A 19,034-nucleotide genomic window follows, 5' to 3' on the forward strand; every position below is an offset into this window, starting at 1 on the left:
CAGTGCTGCAGACAGCAAACACCACTGAATGGCCAATACCGGAAAACATATTTAATACGAAGCACGCAGCGGTAACAGTGATACCTGCTAAAATATTGTTCAAGCTGCCAAGCGGCAACATAGCTAACAGAAATCAAGACTTTCTAGATGAAAACAACAGCATGCCAATAGAACAAACGGGTAACAAGCAGATAACACCTATCACCTTCGTATTATGGGACCATGCTTCCGTACGCAAGAGGGCACGGAGATTGTCTTAACAATGTAAATGATTACGTGGCGTTTCTCCTATTTGCCCGAGAGAGAGAGAGAGAGAGAGAGAGAGAGAGAGAGAAATAGAAGTGCCTGAGAGTGGGGTGTTTCATTATCAGCAGTATACGCTCTCGTGCTGAGCTTGTCCTAATGATCCACTGTTAACAAACTGCCTATTGGCTTCTGTCTCGGGTTCTTCGGCCGACGTTCATCTAATGATTTTTCTGACGTTTCGCCAGCACGAGTGGCTGGCATTGTCAAAGCTTCACCCTCCATTGCCGGTGGTGAACTGGAGCCGAGCTCGCTGCCGCAGACTATATGTACCTGGCGCGCCAACGTCCGAGGGCTTCTCCGCGGTCATTTCCGGTGCGGTTCTCCTCTTGCTACCTGCGACGGTCGTTCGCTGCAGTACGGGAAGCCAGGATCCGTTTACCTTAAGGCTTTCCTCTTTCTTGTTCAAACTGTTCGCGTGTTTTTGTGTTTCCACAGCTTCTCTGAACAAGCGCGTGTGATAGTGCTTCTCTACAGCTAGAACTTCCGTGTCGGCGAATTTTATTACGGTCTAGGTTGGAACGAATCCCTGTCTCACAACCGTTTGGTTAGACTGCGCTCCTGGATATCAAACCTTCATGAGCTATCTAATGTTACTATTCTAAGTCGAATTCAGTTGTCAGAAAAGGTAGCTCCTATATTGTTTTCTGTGATGCATCTGAGAGAGCATATGGCACCGTTTAGTAGATCACTTCTAGTTATAGGATTTTCAAACTGATGTGTAATAAAAGCAGATTATCACGCGCAAAGAAAATAATATTTCCTCGATTTGAATTGCCAGCAGCACTGACAGCGGCCAGACTACTACTGTACTACAGCAAAGTCTCAATCTCTGACCTTACCGGAGCGACATTTTTGACTGATTCCGTTGTAACCCTTAGATGAGGCCGCCACTTGGAAAATGTTTTTATACAACAGAGTAACAGAAATATACTCACCACACCTTCTCAGTGGAGACACTGTCCAGACAAAGACAACTTATCGGGCTTAGTTTCAAGACGACACACATCGGATGGAATGGACCACCAGTGCTATCACAACATCCGAGTATATGACAGCAATCATCATGCATCTATTGTGTGGTGTCACCGCCAGACACCACACTTGCTAGGTGGTAGTTTAAATCAGCCGCGGTCCATTTAGTACATGTCGGACCCGCGTGTCGCCACTGTGTAATCGCAGACCTAGCGCCACCACAAGGCAGGTCTCGTGATACGAACAAGGACTCGCCCCAGTTGTACGGACGACCTAGCTAGCGACTAGATGTACGAAGCCTTTCTCTCTCATTAGCCGAGAGACAGAATAGCCTTCAGCTAAGTTAATGGCTACGAACTAGCAAGGCGCCATTAGCCTTACAGTGATTGTAATTAAAGTCTCCTGTGTATAGTCAAGAGCGATGTACCACAATGATTGATTAAAGATAAGTATTAATCCAGCTACGTACTTTTCTTCATAGCATTAATTACGTAGCCTGTTCCAGTACTTCACGCCCGTCTGCGTTAGTCTAGCGTGCATTTTCAGCCATCTCGATCTACAAGGTGTTGGCCCAGCTGCCGACACATCACATGGCGACGAATCTACAAAGGATCTTGTGTTTTACTTTGCCCTAATTTATTTGTGTCATGGCTTTGCCACATTCTCCAGATGTACTGTCCGAATTTTATCGCTTGCAGAATCAGCAGACGCAGGCTTTATTGGATGCCCTTGGACAGCTCGTCCAGGGTCAACGTGCCATTCAAACCGATGCGGCCGTCGCCGCTTCACCGGTACCGCAGCCACAACTCGCAGTTGCACCGCCTTTTAGGCACTACGACCCGAACCACGAGACTTGGCAGGAATGGTCCCGCCAGTTCGCCTTCCACCTCGCCGCCTACAGAATTCAAGGTAATGAGTGGCAGCCGTTTTTGCTTTCTTGTGTCGGTGTGTCCACCTACCGTGTGATAGTGAAATTGTTTCCCCGACGCGACGTAGCAACTCTGTCCTACGAGGAAATTTTGTCTGCTTTAGATGCCTATTTCAAAGAAACAGTTAATGTGGTTGCAAAACGGTATACGTTTTTTCGTACAAAACGTACGGCCGGTCAAACTAATAGGGAGTGGGTCGCAACATTGCAAGGACTTACTAGGGACTGTGCCTTTGACTGTGACTGTGGTCTTTCTTATTCAGATACAATGGTGCGTGATGCGATTGCACAGAACGTTTCTGATGTTCGCATACGGGAGCAAATATTGAAATTAGTTAATCTCTCCCTTCAACAAGTGATAGACATATTGGATAGACAAGACACACTTTACTGTGCTCAGGAATCTTTTGAAACTTCGCCAGCAGTGTGTAACATTAACCGGCCCGCCGGGCGAGCTGCGCGGCCCGGTCACCTGCCCTCGCGCAAACAAACGCAGCTGCCGCCGCGCTCTAAGCCACGTGTGCCGCGCCAGCCCACAAATGCAGTGAAATCATGCCCGCGGTGTGCTACTAGACATTCGCGTGAACATTGCCCGTCACGCCACGCTATTTGCTTTTTCTGTAATAGGAAAGGACATGTTCAAAGTGTTTGCCAGAAAACCCTCTGAACGTTATTTCAGGTCTTGCGACAAAATGGTCTTCGCTTGAGGAAGGACAAATGTGTGTTTTTTGCTCGTGACTTACCATACCTGGGCCATGTCATCAATGCCCAAGGCATACATCCGAGTCCAGAGCACCTCCGTGCCATACAAGATTTACCTTCCCCTCGCAATGTGAAACAGCTACAGAGTGTGTTGGGTAAAATTAACTATTATCACAAATATATGCGCAATGCCTCTTCCATTTCAGCTCCGCTTCATCGCTTACGCCGTAAAGGTGTTCCGTTCGTCTGGACGACGGAATGCGAACGCGCTGTTCGCCAGTTGAAATCGGCGTTGCTTTCTCATACTTGCCTCACGCCTTTAGATCCCCGGAAACCCCTTTTGTTGATGGTAGATGCATCGGATTTCGGGATCGGTGCTGTGCTTGCGCACAAAGTTGGCTCCCATGATCGCCCTATTGCCTTTGCGTCCAAATTGCTCTCGTCTGCGCAAAGAAATTATTCCCAGATAGAGAAAGAAGCTTTGGCTCTCGTGTTTGGTGTTACTAAGTTCCATGATTTCTTGTATGGTCGTCACTTTACCATCATCACAGACCACAAACCTTTGACATCGCTTTTTCATCCGACCAAGCCTGTACCTCCACGTACAGTGCAGAAATTCATTCGCTGGTCTATTTTCCTCTCGCAGTACTGCTACGATATCTTGTATCGGTCCACTGCTAAGCACGGAAACACCGATGCGTTGTCCCGTTTGCCTGTTGCTGAGGATAAAGCATTCGATTCTTCCGAACTTGCTTGCATGTTCATTGATTCGGAAACGGATGAAGTGGTCGAATCGTTTCCGATCGATTTTCGTCGTGTAGCTACAGCCACAGCTGCTGACCCTGTCCTTGCTACTGTTTTGCGTTTTGTTGCTACGCAATGGCCTTTGTCAAAGTCTCGGATTGCGGATCCGTTGGTTCGCCGATTTTTTGCTCACAAGGAGAGACTTTTTGTTCGACGTGGTGTTTTGTTGTTGCGTTCTGATAATGATCAGTCCAGAGTCGTGGTCCCACGTTCGTTACAGTCCTCTGTCTTACGGCTTCTTCACCAAGGACATTGGGGTATAGTGCGAACGAAACAACTTGCTCGTCAGCACTGTACTTGGTTCGGAATCGATGCTGCGATTACGAATATGTGTTCTTCTTGCATGGCGTGTGCCGAACAACAATCCACACCGCCGCGGAAAGTCTTTGCATGGCCAAAAGCCACTTCCCCTTGGCAACGCTTGCACATTGATTTTGCTGGTCCATTCTGGAATGCTCGATGGTTGGTTCTGGTCGACGCCTTCAGTAATTTTCCTTTTGTTGTCCGGATGTCTTCCACTATGTCCTCCGCCACCATCCAAGCGTTGTCTGCTATCTTTTGCATTGAAGGTCTTCTGCAGACTATTGTTTCCGACAATGGCCCACAATCCATGTCCGCAGAATTTCAGTCATTCTGCCAGGCCAATGGTATTCAACATCTGACATCCGCGCCGTTTTCGCCTCAGTCAAACGGTGCCGCTGAACGATTGGTCCGGACTTTCAAGTCACAGATGTTGAAATTGAAAGAGTCGCATTCTCGGGAGGACGCGTTGTTGCTCTTTTTGTCTTCGTATCGCTCTCAGCCCCGAGATGGTCGCTCGCCGGCTGAGTTGCTCCATGGTCATCCTTATCGCTCCTTGATGTCTTTGCTGCATCCGCCGCATCGGGTTCCTGTGCAGCGGCAGACTCCTGCTTTTGCTCCTGGCGACGTTGTATTTTATCGCAACTATCGAGGTTCACGGCGTTGGCTCGCAGGGCGCATTCTTCGCTGCCTCGGCCGCGCGATGTATTTGGTTTTGGGGGCCTCTGGTGAGGTGCGTCGGCATCTCAATCAGCTGCGCCTCTGTCGTCGCACGGGTTCTGCCGCTCCCCGTCTGCTTTCAGCGAAGGTGCCGTCCGGTCAGCGCCCTGGGGACCCATCTACTGGCTCGCCTCATCCCCAGGTGTTACCGACGATGCCTTCCATTTTGCCCCATGGCGACGCGCCGCCGCAGCCGCCGCCGCCGCCGCCGCCGCCGCCGTCGCAGCCGCCGGTACTCCGGCCGGCGCCGCCCGTATTCGACGCTTCGCTGCAGCCGCCAAGCGCCTCCCAGGGTCACGCGCCGCCGGTCGCGTCCCGTGACCAGCTGTCCTCCGCCATGGAACTCCCGCCCGCTCCGGGCCACATGACGTCATCGCGCGTCGGCTACCCCGACGCAATGGCCTTTGTCAAAGTCTCGGATTGCGCATGTTGACGTGCACTCTGGACTAGGTTTTCAGGCGTTTCCTAGCTCCCCTCGGACCGAATGGCCGGGTGCGGGTGGCACAGCCTCGCCTGTTGTTAGGCTCCCCACCTCATTGCATACGTCAACATGGGATCCTCCCCACGGCGGGCGGAAGCCTTATCTCACGACCGTTCGCCGATTTGCGGGGGAGGAATGTGGTGTCACCGCCAGACACCACACTTGCTAGGTGGTAGTTTAAATCGGCCGCGGTCCATTTAGTACATGTCGGACCCGCGTGTCGCCACTGTGTAATCGCAGACCTAGCGCCACCACAAGGCAGGTCTCGTGATACGAACAAGGACTCGCTCCAGTTGTACGGACGACCTAGCTAGCGACTAGATGTACGGAGCCTTTCTCTCTCATTAGCCGAGAGACAGAATAGCCTTCAGCTAAGTTAATGGCTACGAACTAGCAAGGCGCCATTAGCCTTACAGTGATTGTAATTAAAGTCTCCTGTGTATAGTCAAGAGTGATGTACCACAATGATTGATTAAAGATAAGTATTAATCCAGCTACGTACTTTTCTTCATAGCATTAATTACGTAGCCTGTTCCAGTACTTCACGCCCGTCTGCGTTAGTCTAGCGTGCATTTTCAGCCATCTCGATCTACAAGATGTTGGCCGAGCTGCCGACACATAATATTGCAACTAAAATTTTATTGGAAGTAGGGAAGTTAGATAAATCTCTTCAGGCACCACACTCATCTATAAATGTTACTGTGGTGTCACCGCCAGACACCACACTTGCTAGGCGGTAGCCTTTAAATCGGCCGCGGTTCGTTAGTATACGTCGGACCCGCGTGTCGCCACTGTCAGTGATTGCAGACCGAGCGCCGCCACACGGCAGGTCTAGCGAGACTTACTAGCACTCGCCCCAGTTGTACAGCTGACGTTAATAGCAATGGTTCACTGACAAATACGCTCTCATTTGCCGAGACGATAGTTAGCATAGCCTTCAGCTACGTCATTTGCTACGACCTAGCAAGGTGCCATTACCAGTTTATATTCAGTGTAATAATGTCTAAACAAGAGCAATGTTCTCCAATTGTGGATTAAAGTTAAGTATTCCAAGAACTACGTTCTTTTCTTTATAGGATAATTACTTTACCTTGTTTCAGACCTCACGCCAATCTACGTGAGCTTAACGCGTGCCTTTCGGCTACCTCCGAGTGGCTTGACTGTCTTGCCACGCCAATACAGTTACCACATTCAGCTCCTTGTCAAAACTGTTACACACCACTGCTTACATCTTCCTCTTCAGAAGTAAACTTCTTCAGAAAACAGACACATGCGAAGAATAAACTACAAAAGAGGTAGCAGAAGACCATCTTTATTGGATTAAAACTATCTTCGGAAATCATCACACTAAGCAAAGGTCTTCTACATCCTCGCACATGCAAGATAAAATGCTTCAACCCATATTTAGATGACGATTTAGTACGTTTAGGAGGTCACCGGCAAAACGCTAAGGTGTCTATTGAAAGACGTCATCCCAATATTTTAGGACACCATCACTTCACTAAACTTCTGATATTATATCAGTCTACACCATCATGAAGTACCAGTGGTTCTTTTGCGCCTGACAGAACTACTAGCCCGTCGTGCTATCAAAACGGCCCCCGTAGTTGTCTCCATGCAAAATTGCACATAACATCGCTGGCCAACAAACAGAAGCGCCACTACTAGCTGATAGAATGAAACCTCACAAGCCGTTTGAGGTTTCTGGAACTGATTTCGCTAGGCCCCTACACTCAAAATCGAGCATTACTATAAATAAATGTTGTATCTCATTAATCATCTATGCTGTAACCATACCGGCACATTTGGGACTAACGACCGACTGGACATCGGATCCCTCGTTCCAAAGGTTTATAGATTGGCGTGTATTCTGTGGTGTCACCGCTAGACACCACACTTGCTAGGTGGTAGCCTTTAAATCGGCCGCGGTCCGTTAGTATACGTCGGACCCGCGTGTCGCCACTGTCAGTGATTGCAGACCGGGCGCCACCACACGGCAGGTCTAGAGAGACTTCCTAGGACTCGCCCCAGTTGTACAGCCGACTTTGCTAGCGAAGCTACACTGACAAATACGCTCTCATTTGCCGAGACGATAGTTAGCATAGTCTTCAGCTACGTCATTTGCTACGACCTAGCAAGGCGCCATAGCATTTGATATTTATATTGTGAAGCACGTACAGTCAAGAGAGATGTTCTCCAATTGTGGATTAAAGTTAATTATTCCAAGAACTACGTTCTTTTCTTTATAGGATAATTACTTTACCTTGTTCCAGACCTCACGCCAATCTACGTGAGCTTAAAAGCGTGCATTTCGGCCTCCTCTAGCAACACGGTGTTGGCTCTTCTGCCAACACTTCATATGGCGCTGAGGATTTTGTGTTCGTATTGATAGACTGCATTACTTGTGTCATGGCTTCGCCAGATGTACTTTCCGAATTTTATTGCTTGCAGAATCAGCAGACGCAGGCCTTATTGGATGCCCTTGGACAGCTCGTCCAGGGTCAACGTGCCATGCAAAACGATGCGGCCGCCGCCGCTCCACCGCTACCGCAGCCACAACACGCAGTTGCACCACCTTTTCGTCCTTTTGATGTGGCACTGGAACGCTGGACTGAGTGGTCACGCCAATTTGGATTCCATCTCGTCGCCTACAGAATTCAAGGTAACGAGCGGCAGCCTGTTTTGTTGGCATGCGTAGGAGTGTCCACCTACCGTGTGATAGTGAAATTGTTTCCCCGACGCGACGTAGCAACTCTGTCCTACGAAGAAATTTTGTCTGCATTAGATGCATATTTCAAAGACTCAGTCAATGTAGTTGCAAAAAGGTATACTTTCTTTCGTACAAAACGTACGGCCGGTCAGACTAATAGGGAGTGGGTTGCAACTTTGCAAGGCCTTACTAGGGATTGTGCTTTTGAGTGTGAATGTGGACTCCCTTATTCAGATACTATGGTACGTGATGCAATTGCACAGAACGTTTCTGATGTTCGTATAAGGGAACAGATTTTGAAACTAGTCAATCCCTCCCTTCAACAACTGCTGGACATATTGGATAGGCAAGACACACTTGACCTTGCTCAGGAATCATTTGAAACTTCGCCAACCGTGTGTTACATTAACCGGCCCGCCGGGCGAGTTGCTCGGAACAGTACACAGCACTCGCGCCCGTCCGCTCAGCCGCGTGTGCCGCGCAAGCAAGCAAATGCAGTGCTCAAGTCATGCCCGCGGTGTGCTACTAGACATTCGCGTGAGAATTGCCCGTCACGCCAAGCTATTTGCTTTTTCTGTAATAAAAAAGGACATGTTCAAAGTGTTTGCCAGAAAAAGCTCAGAACGGACACTACAACCATTCCAGGCCCTTTGCTTCGCGACGGAATCGGAATCGAACCAAGAATACTCCGGCTCGTGAACCTTCGCCCATGGACATTCATGTAGTTAATTCCACTCCGCTCAGTGCCACTCTCTCTAACGGTGACTGTGTTCGTCCCACAAATAGTGTGCGTCGACATCGACGGAAATCACGTCAAGTCGCAAGTGATTCTGTACCAGTGTTGGTTCACGTTGCACGAGACAGTCGCTCTTGTCGTCAGCAGGACAATAAACTTTTTGTAGATTTGGACATTCATGGCCACGTGATACCATTCCAGCTTGATACCGGAGCTGCTGTTTCATTGATCAATAAAGACACGTACCAACAACTGGGCACACCTCCGTTGCGTGCCGCACATGTTAAGTTAAATAGTTATTCCGGTCAGAATATCCCTGTGTTAGGACAGTGCAGCCTTCTTGCGACATACAAGGGACAAACAAAATTTGTGTCATTGTACGTCCTTCGTTCTTCTGCTGCAGTGAACTTGTTTCGTTTAGATTTATTTCAGTTGCTTAACTTGTCTATAGTAAATCAGGTCCTATCAGTGTACCAATCTGTGCCTTCCGACAGTGTTTCTCGTCTATGTGAAGAGTTTGCAGACATTTTCGCACCGGGCCTTGGTTGCGCTCAGAACTATAAAGCCCATTTGGAACTGAAAGTCAACGCGCAACCGAAATTTTTCAGAGCGCGCAATGTTCCCCACGCATTGCGTGATGAGGTCACAAGAACCTTACACCATTTGGAATCACAAGGTGTGATTGAACGTGTGCAGGCTTCTCTCTGGGCATCACCCTTGGTAACATTGCCCAAACCTTCCGGAAAATTGAGACTTTGTGTGGACTTCAAAGCTACAGTGAATCCACAACTAGTGCTTGCAACTTATCCTTTACCCCGCCCGGAAGATCTTTTTGACAAACTGTGCCAAGGTAAATATTTTTCGACGTTGGACCTCGCAGATGCGTACTTGCACATACCAGTGGACGACGAATCCCAGCGCGTCTTGGTGGTTAACACGCATCTTGGTTTGTATCGATTCAAAAGACTGCCATTCGGGTGTGCATCCGCCCCTGCATTGTTTCAGCAATATCTGCAAACTGTTTGTGCGTCGGTCCCTACTGCAGCAAACTATCTGGACGACGGAATGCGAACGCGCCTTTCGCCAGTTGAAATCGGCGTTGCTTTCCAATACTTGCCTTACGCCATTCGATCCCCAGAAACCCCTTTTGTTGATGGTAGATGCATCGGATTTCGGGATCGGTGCTGTGCTTGCGCACAAAGATGGATCGCATGATCGCCCTATTGCCTTTGCGTCCAAATTGCTCTCGTCTGCGCAAAGAAATTATTCACAGATAGAGAAAGAAACTTTGGCTCTCGTATTTGATGTTACTAAGTTTCATGATTTCTTGTATGGTCGTCACTTTACCATCATCAGGGACCACAAACCTTTGACGTCACTTTTTCATCCAAACAAGCCTGTACCTCCACGTACAGCGCAGAAATTCATTCTCTGGTCTATTTTCCTCTCGCACTACCGCTACGATATCTTGTATCGGTTCACTGCTAAGCACGGAAACGCCGATGCGTTGTCCCGTTTGCCTGTTGCTGAGGATAGAGCATTCGATTCTTCCGAACTTGCTTGCATGTTCATTGATGCGGAACCCAATGAAGTGGTCGAATCGTTTCCGATTGATTTTCGTCGTGTAGCTACAGCCACTGCTGCTGACCCTGTCCTTGCTACAGTTTTGCGTTTTGTTGCTACGCAATGGCCCTTGTCAAAGTCGCGGATCGAGGATCCGTTGGTTCGCCGATTTTTTGCTCACAAGGAGAGACTTTTTGTTCGACGTGGTGTTTTGCTGTTGCGTTCTGATAATGATCAGTCCAGGGTCGTGGTCCCACGCTCGTTACAGTCCTCTGTCTTACGGTTTCTCCACCAAGGACATTGGGGTATAGTGCGAACGAAACAACTTGCTCGTCAGCACTGTACTTAGTTCTGAATCGATGCTGCGATTACGAATATGTGCTCTTCTTGCATGGCGTGTGCCGAACAACAATCCGCACCACCGCGTAAATTTTTTGCATGGCCGAAAGCCACTTCCCCTTGGCAACGCTTACACATCGATTTCGCTGGTCCATTCTGGAATGCTCGATGGTTGGTTGTGGTAGATTCATTCAGTAATTTTCCTTTTGTTGTCCGGATGTCTTCCACGACATCGTCTGCCACCATCCAAGCGTTATCTGCTATCTTCTGTATTGAAGGTCTTCCACAGACTATTGTTTCCGACAATGGCCAACAATTCATGTCCGCAGAATTTCAGTCATTCAGCAAGGCCAATGGTATTCAACATCTGACATCCGCGCCGTTTTCGCCTCAGTCGAACGGTGCCGCTGTACGATTGGTCCGGACTTTCAAGTCACAGATGTTGAAGTTGAAAGAGTCGCATTCTCGGGAGTACGCGTTATTGCTCTTCTTGTCTTCGTATCGCTCTCAGCCCCGAGATGGTCGCTCGCCGGCTGCGTTGTTCCACGGTCGTCCTCATCGAACCTTGATGTCTTTGCTGCATCCCCCGCATCAGGTTCCTGTGCAGCGGCAGCCACCTGCTTTTGCTCCAGGTGACGTTGTATACTATCGCAACTATCGAGGTTCACAGCGTTGGCTCGCAGGGCGCATTCTTCGCTGCCTCGGCCGCGCTATGTATTTGGTTTTGGGGGCCTCTGGTGAGGTGCGTCGGCATCTCATTCAGCTGCGCCTCTGTCGTCGCACGGGTTCTGCCGCTCCCGTCTGCTTTCAGCGACGGTGCCGTCCGGTCAGCGCCCTGGGGACCCATCTACTGGCTCGCCTCATCCCCAGGTGTTACCGACGCTGCCTTCCATTTTGTCCCATGACGACGCGCCGCCGCCGCCGCCGCCGCCTGTTCTCCCGTCGGCGACGCCCGCGGTGGACGCTTCGCTGCAGCCGCCAAGCGCCTCCCTGGGTCACTTGCCGCCGATCGCTTCCCGTGACCAGCTGTCCTCCGACATGGAACTCTTGCCCGCTCCGGACCAGATGGCGTCTTCGCCCGTCGGGTGCCCCGACGCGATGGAGGTCGACCCTACGGCCCCTCCTGTCTCTTTACGGGCACATTCACCGCATGTTGGCGTGCACCCTGGACTAGGTTTTCAGGCGTTTCCTAGCTCCCCTCGGACCGAATGGCAGGGTACGGGTGGCACAGCCTCGCCTGTTGTTAGGCTCCCCACCTCGTCGCATACGTCAACATGGGGTCCTCCCCACGGCGGGCGGAAGCCTTATAACACAACCGTACGCCGATTTGCGGAGGAGGAATGTGGTGCCACCGCCAGACACCACACTTGCTAGGTGGTAGCCTTTAAATCGGCCGCGTTCCTTTAGTATACGTCGGACCCGCGTGTCGCCACTGTCAGTGATTGCAGACCGGGCGCCACCACACGGCAGGTCTAGAGAGACTTCCTAGGACTCGCCCCAGTTGTACAGCCGACTTTGCTAGCGAAGCTACACTGACAAATACGCTCTCATTTGCCGAGACGATAGTTAGCATAGCCTTCAGCTACGTCATTTGCTACGACCTAGCAAGGCGCCATAGCATTTGATATTTATATTGTGAAGCATGTACAGTCAAGAGAGATGTTCTCCAATTGTCGATTAAAGTTAAGTATTCCAAGAACTACGTTCTTTTCTTTATAGGATAATTACTTTACCTTGTTCCAGACCTCACGCCAATCTACGTGAGCTTAAAAGCGTGCATTTCGGCCTCCTCTAGCAACACGGTGTTGGCTCTTCTGCCAACACTTCATATTCCACATACTATGCATAGTGATAACACCCAAACTCCCCACCGAGTTGGCGCAGTGGTTAGCACACTGGTCTCGCATTCGGAAGGAGGACGGTTCAATCCCTCGTTCGACCATCCTGATTTAGGTTTTCCATCATGTCCCTAATTTTGCTCCAGGCAAATGCCGCGATGGTTCCTTTGAAATGGCATGGCCGACTTCCTTCCCCGCCCTTCCCTAATCCGATGAGACCGATGACCTGCTGTTTGGTCTCTTCCTCCAAACAACCCAACCCCCAACCCAAACTCCCCGTCCAGCTAACCGAGAGTTAACAGAAATATAGATCGCTGTCTCTGCTGACAAGAGACACCAATTCGTCGCACAAAACGGTACCTCATGGAAGTTCATAACGCCACGAACAGCGGTGGGGAGGATGGTGGTAGCGGTTGGTCGCCTCAGTTAAACGATGCCTCTGCAAGAAACTGAACCGCTGCAACACTGACGAGTAAGTCCTACAAACTACACTTGTGGACAAAAAAGCTGCCCTCAATTCGGGACCCATCACAGCGTCTGAGGACCAAGTGCTTGTCCTGCTCGTTTTCCTGTGGGAGGAGGACTTACAACCTTACCCACAGGCCCTGAGCTAACAACAAAAGCAACAGATGTGTTAAGCATATCTGTTATGACAATTTGTGCTGCTGACTTCTGGAAACGTTGGAGTATTTATTACTCCTTCGGACCTTTCACCAAATTAATAACAATTCAAACCTCTGAAGGTCTGGATTGGATATATTATACTTCTTCAAGGGGATGTACTTCACTGCCGCTTGTGGAAGACCAGAATTAAAGATCTACGAAAATGTCGAGACGCACTACCACGTACTGTCATCCTCGTTAACCTGGATGTTACCAGGCTGGTCATCCCTCTGGAAGTCGACAATACGTTATGGACAATACGTTATGGACAATACGTTATGGAAGATGAGAGAAATTGTACATCGTTGTCCTGAGCACTATTTTTGTAGCTATGTTTATACAATATAATTGACTATTCTGTTGATAAAATCACATTAATAAACACTAAACAAACACTGTTAGTGATCGCTTGTACTTCCTTACTTTCTGAACTCGACGGCGACACATAGTCGACCTGCAGTAACATTTGGACAGTTGTGCAGTATTATTCATTCTTCTGGGACCTTCCGAACTACGAATGAGTCAAAATAGCGGGACTGGACAGACTTTAACCATTCGATAGTCAAGACCTACAGGAATACTCAACACAGTCTACGGAGAAACAGCACACTTTGTCATGCGTAAGAAGAAAGGGTAGAATTACGGGTACGATGACGCGCCGTCACAAACGAAACAATGTTCTACTGTATAGCGAAATGTTTCAATGATGACACAGGTTGTCTGCAGGAACAGACTGGGAATGAGAACTGATACCCGTAAATGGCATCCGACATCACAGCTTCGAGAAACAGTGCATAACGGAACTTCATCCAAAGAACAGTTATTTATATCTTCTATTGGGAATTGAGGCCATAGTAAAGATCGGTAAGTAATAAAACAAAACAAGAGCTGTATTTTTTTTCTTTACAGAAAAAAAAGAGACATCCAAATTCAAGACAAGAGGAAACATAAAGCACACGTTGCAGTTTGTTCCGTACACGAAAAGCATTTGTTAAAATACAGATGGACATTAATTATGCAAGCAAATGCTAACTAAATATATATTTCGGCCACCGTCATCATCTGAATCACATTTAAAAAACTCGATACACGAGGTCTCGTTAGTTCACGTGTAGAGTTGTAACATGATTTGATTATGGCTGTGGTACAATCGCGTTAAGGTGTGTTTTTTAAAAATATAAACATTTAATAGCCACCAAGACCGTCTATTACAGTGACTAGTGGTAATGACAGCAGGCTCGTACAATGATTTTATGTCATTTTCAGACAAAATAAATATAATTAAAGAAAATATTTGACGTGCTGTACATCGGCTTAGCCCGATTGACATGTGTGTACTACTGACACACACACTCTCCTAGACATATGATCCTCCTTCGCTGCCTGTAGTCGTATATTCTCATGTAGGTGCCCACCAGAGTGCGGGGAGAACGACGATGAGGGTTTCATATCATCACAGTGCAAGCGTTCGCAGCAGTATAAGTGCAAAAGGTTTATTCTATCCTCCGTTTCTTGCTCCATGCTCTTTTCACAATACCTCAAAGTGTTTTCTGGTTTAGTTAGTAACGCTCTCTCTCTCTCCCTCTCTCTATATATCGCACAACAAACATGTTAATAATACATGAGAAGAAACAGAACTATATGAATAGGATGGTGCAACATTAAACCTCTTTCTTGTTAGACCCATGGCAGTAAAGCGTAATTAGAGATGTGATTCAAAGTTTCTGAAAACCGTGTTTTTAGACAACATTGTGGCTTATAACTTAAATCTTTCCTCAGTGTCTTTTGGAGTGAGTTTATGTGGCACTGTGAATTTTTCATCTAGGACGGGACGTGTTCATGGACTGAATGACGCAAAAAGCTGGACCAGATGGATAGAGAGTAGGATTGTGCCACGTCTTGCTTCGTATGGAAAAACTTTCGGGCCCTCGTGATGGAATGTGACACAGTATGTGCTATTAATATGTTTATAGAAGTAATATATAACAAAAAGGAACACGGATGTCCTGAACAAACAACACCTCCATTAGTTCCAGACGGTACCGTTTCCCTTTCAGATACGGACTACGCTATATCTCGCAGTATAAGCAGTATAAAGCTCATATTGCATACAGCGAGCCTAAATTTACTCAGTAATATATACATCTTCATCACGACTTCTGCCGTTCAGATACAGGCACCGAGTTTCTAATGTACCAGTGCTGGAGCAGGTGTTGAATGAGAGACGGCATAAAAATATATGTCCCTTTCTGCCTATCCATAATTACGTGTTCCGTGAACTTAAGGCAACAATATTGCGGTGCCTGTTCAGAAACATATTATCGACAAATCACTGTTCATATCTTCACTACGTGATAACGATGGTAATGTTACCGCCGACATGGTGTCGAAAGTGGAGTTAGTAACAACGGTTTTACGGAATTATTGCGTTAAAGAAAGTAGAGCAAATATACTGGAATTCTAATCTGGAACTGTTGCCTACATGAGTAATTTCTAAGTACATTTCTTCGGTGTAGTGAATCAATTTAAATCGCTTAATAAAGGAAAGTTGCCTTAGGAAGCCTCATGGTGAAATAACGCCGTTTTTAGCAATCATAAACAAACGCTCGCTATACAGAGGTCCGTATCTAAAGACTGGAAAGTGCACAGGTCAGATTAACACACGAGAAAGGAAATAGAAGTAATGCGCTGAATTATGGAGCAATGTCACTGACGTTGCCGTGTAGCAGAATTTAGGAACATATTAGAAATACCTCGGAGAAAACATTATATCTTAACACATACAGTTCTCATGAAACACGACTGGCACTTCATAAATGTCGTGTGCCTAGGGCCTCCCGTCGGGTAGACCGTTCGCCGCGTATAAGCCTATCGATTTGACGCCACTTCGGCGAATTGCCTGTCGATGGGTATGAAATGATGAATGATTAGGACAACACAACATCCAGTACCTGAGCGGAGAAAATCTCCGACCCAACTGGGAATCGAACCCGGGCCCTTAGGATTGACATTCTGTCGCGCTGACCACTCAGCTACCGGGGGCGGCCTGCACTTCATACACACGATATGACTGATGCTGTCGACAAGGGATCTCGAGTCCTTATTTATGGATGGCTTCTGTCGCCTTTCCTGACAAACAGCTTCTACCCGGATTGTGTGTGATTGGATTCGTGATGTGTTATCACAAATGTCAGAGGCGGTGCAGCGAGGCGGCTAGAGGCGCATGGTTGCTGTGCTTACCTGTTTACGAGCGTGTTACAGCGCGAGGGGCGAACGTTAGCGTTGCCGCTACTACTGTGCGCTGCCTGGGACACTCGCTGCTCCTCTTCCGGCGGCGGCCGCAGTCTGCGTCAGTGAGACCGACGTTTCCTGCACACATCCTGCCACGCAGCCCGATGACGTCCGCCGGTTTTCTCCCGGAAGATTGCGCCAAAGAATCTCAGAGTGTTTGTTTCAGTTTTGGCTCATTACTCTTCTGGCTGCTTTGGTGCGACTCGCCACCGTTTGCTCTTCTGCTTCTGTCTCTTCTTCAATTACGTCCTTAACTATTTGTTGTGTTTATGGACCGGCCGGAGTGGCCGAGCGGTTCTAGGCGCTACACTCTGGAACCGCGCGACCGCTACGGTCGCAGGTTCGAATCCAACCTCGGGCATGGATGTTTGTGATGTCCTTAGGTTAGTTAGGTTTAAGTAGTTGTAAGTTCTAGGGGACTGATGTTCTCAGAAGTTAAGTACCATAGTGCTCGGAGTCATTTTTGTGATTATGGCAATTAAATGAAGATACAAGATGTGAAATTGACGGCAGAAAAACAAAAAGAGAAATGATGAACCTCGTTCCGAAATATTTCTTTACAAATAATAGTCCAGAAGTAGTGTCCCACTGCTTGCACAATCGCAGTGATGAGTCAAACAGATTGTTAGTGCTAGTGGCACTGCGTAACCTGAAATGGCTACGAGGGGGGTTCTGTTAGTAGTGCAATGCATTTTTTCTCGGTAAATTTCTATTAGAAAAATGTGGAATTTCTTTTGGGACATCGTGGAATATTCTCGCTTCAGCCCCATTAGTTTCATGAAGTTCCGATAGATGATGCTATATGTAGCTTCCAAAATGACGTGTGTAGCGTACGTGCGTTGTAGGCAGAGAACAGAATTTCTTCTGGTGGAAAATCAAGGCTGCGCAGACATTGACAGGTGCCTGCAGAATGTCTACGGAGACATGACAGTGAACAAAAGCACGGTGAGTCGTTGGATGAGGGATCTGTCATCATGGCTACAAAGTCGCGGAAATCTACCCGATCTCCCACATGCCGGCCTGCCGCATCCAACTGTGGTTCCTTCAACGTTGGAACGTACCGGCAGTTGAACTACGGATTACAATAAAACACCTCTCTGCACAACTCGTCGTCTCTGGTGGCAGTGCTGACACACTCGTCCAACAGTTGGGGTACCCGGTGGGTTCCTCGCCGCCTAACACAAGACGTTAGAGAGCAACGAGGGACCATCTTCGCGGAATTGCTAGCGTATTGCCAGGCTGATTGTGAAAATCTTTTGTCGAACATCGTTACATGTGATGAAACATGGGTTCAAACCACCTCTCCTACGAAAAAAGGTCACATCCGCACCCTCAGCCAGTAAAATCATGGCGACGGTTTTCTGGAACTCTGAACGGATTATTCTGTTTGATGTGCTTCCTCATGGTGCAACGATCAACTTTGAAGTGTAAACTGAAGAAGTGACGGCAGCTTGTTTGTGTCCACGAAAATGCAAACGAACTTCTTCTCCTCCATGACAACGCAAGGCCTCACTCAAGTCTGCGCACCCAAGAGGAGTTCGCAAAACTTCATTAGAATGTTCTGCATCTACATCTACGTGATTACTCCGCTATTCACAATTAAGTGCCTGGCAGAGGGTTCAATGTACCACCTTCAAGCTGTCTCTCTACCGTTCCACTCTCGAACGGCACGCGGGAAAAACGAGCACTTAAATTTTTCTTTGCGAGCTCTGATTTCTCTTATTTTATCGAGATGATTATTTCTCCTTATGTAGGTGGGTGCCAACAGAATGTTTTCGCAATCGAAGGAGAAAACTGGTGATTGAAATTTCATGAGAAGATCCCATCGCAACGAAAAACGCCTTTGTTTTAATGAATGCCACTCCGTTCCACGTATCATGCCTGTGACATTATCTCCCCTATTTCGCGATAATACAAAAGGAGCTGCCCCTCTTTGTACTTTTTCGATGTCATCCGTCAGTCCCACCTGATGCGGATCCCACACCGCACAGCAGTACTCCAGAATATGGCAGACTAGCGTGGTGTAAGCAGTCTCTTTAGTAGACCTGTTGCACCTTCCAAGCGTTCTGCCAATGAATCGCAGTCTTTGGTTTGCTCTTCTCACAATATTATCTATGTGATCCTTCCAATTTAGGTTATTTGTAATTGTAATCCCTAAGTATTTAGTTGAATTTACAGACTTTGGATTTGTGTGACTTATCGCGTAATCGAAATTTAGCTGATTTCTTTTAGTACTCATGTGAATAACTTCACACTTTTCCTTATTCAGGGTCAACTATCACCTTTCGCACCATACAGATTTGTTATTTAAATTATTTTGCAAGTCATTTTGATCATCTGATGACTTTACAAGACGGTAAATCATCTGCAAACAATTTAAGACGGCTACCCAGATTGTCTCCTATGTCGTTAATATAGATCAGGAACAATAGAGGAGCTATAACATTTCCTTGGGAAACGCCGGTATTACTTCTGTTTTACTCGATGACTTTCCGTCTATTACTACGAACTGTGACCTTTCTGACAGGAAATCACGAATCCAGTCGTACAACTGAGTCGATATTCCGCCTGTCAGGAGCGGTGTCGAAAGCCTTCTGGAAATCTAAAAATATGGAATCAATTTGACATCCCCTGTCGATAGCACTTATTACTTTATGAGTGTAAAGAGCTAGTTGTGTTTC

At 47.7% G+C, this 19,034-nt stretch overlaps 1 protein-coding gene across 1 annotated transcript in view; it reads right to left on the reverse strand.

Annotated features, from left to right (window-relative positions):
• The window catches only part of LOC124783268, a 114,140-nt gene extending 97,741 nt beyond the window's left edge, over nt 1-16,399 (reverse strand). Inside the window, exon 1 of the mRNA XM_047254007.1 lies at nt 16,303-16,399. The gene's annotated coding sequence lies outside the window, so the exon portion shown is untranslated. The remainder of the gene's footprint in view (nt 1-16,302) is intronic.
• Nucleotides 16,400-19,034: the final 2,635 nt, after the last annotated feature.

The sequence above is a fragment of the Schistocerca piceifrons genome, chromosome 1 (assembly GCF_021461385.2).
Source record: "Schistocerca piceifrons isolate TAMUIC-IGC-003096 chromosome 1, iqSchPice1.1, whole genome shotgun sequence".
Classification (NCBI taxonomy): Eukaryota; Metazoa; Arthropoda; class Insecta; order Orthoptera; family Acrididae; genus Schistocerca; species Schistocerca piceifrons.